Raw genomic sequence first — 937 nt, 5'->3', positions numbered from 1 at the left:
TAGAGAAACGATTAAAAACACCATTTAATCGAATGGCAACAGGAAACCGTGGCTCGAACTTTAACACAAAGGGCAGTCCTTGTATGTCCCTGAACGGCACCGTAGAAGACACGAGGCTGAGAGCACGCTGCGCCTCGAGTGCAACCACCGATCTGAAAATTTAAAAAAAAATGGAAGTATCACAAGCGGCAGAACCGTTCAGTAATATACGTGCCCCCATCCCCCACCACAATTCCCTCCTATTTATCTTTCGAGTTAAAAATTTCGGGTATCACATACCGACGTCAAAAAGCATTACTCATACATTTGCAAACTGTGACTGTGCATTACTCTTCTGCTTCTGCCCGACTCCAATAGTAAATTTTTTGTGTAGGTCGTTCATGTAACTCAGAAGTTTTAAAATAGGTACTTTCTATGCAATGTTATTTAAAGAGGGAAAGAGAAAGAGTGCAGAAAAAACTTACGGGGTACGCAGGTGCTCCACCTCCTAGTGAGGCGGCTCACAAGGGCTCTACAAAGCTACAAAGAGCCCTACAGGCGTGTCAAACACCACCCACAAAATTTTTCTGCACCCGGATTTTGATCCCCAAAAAGAGCAGAGTAGAACAACCTAAGTCGGGCATTCCAGAAAAAAATAGAGAGGGAAAATCCGACATATCTGACTGAACAACTGAGTTAGAATATTACCCTTAGGCTTCCAAGCCCATCGGCAATCCCGATAAAACGGTAGGGCCCATCACACAGAATCCTCACGACACAGAATCCTCACGACACAGAATTTAAGGGGCCGCTGCTTCATCACCCAGAATAAGTTTGCTTCGACTTCATCACACAGAATCCTCACGACACAGAATCCTCACGACACAGAAAATCACCACACAGAATCCTCACGACACAGAAAATCACCACACAGAATCCTCACGACACAGAAAATCAC

At 44.6% G+C, this 937-nt stretch overlaps 1 long non-coding RNA gene across 1 annotated transcript in view; it reads right to left on the bottom strand.

Moving 5' to 3' along the window:
• Nucleotides 1-15: 15 nt before the first annotated feature.
• Nucleotides 16-937, bottom strand: part of LOC127749460 (uncharacterized) — a 25053-nt gene continuing 24131 nt past the window's right edge. Inside the window, exon 3 of the long non-coding RNA XR_008011161.1 lies at nt 16-152. This is a non-coding gene — a long non-coding RNA (uncharacterized LOC127749460). The remainder of the gene's footprint in view (nt 153-937) is intronic.

Source organism: Frankliniella occidentalis, unplaced genomic scaffold (assembly GCF_000697945.3).
Source record: "Frankliniella occidentalis isolate FOCC.00 unplaced genomic scaffold, Focc_3.1 Scaffold55, whole genome shotgun sequence".
Lineage (NCBI taxonomy): Eukaryota > Metazoa > Arthropoda > Insecta > Thysanoptera > Thripidae > Frankliniella > Frankliniella occidentalis.
This window is presented reverse-complemented; position numbering and strand designations above follow the sequence as displayed.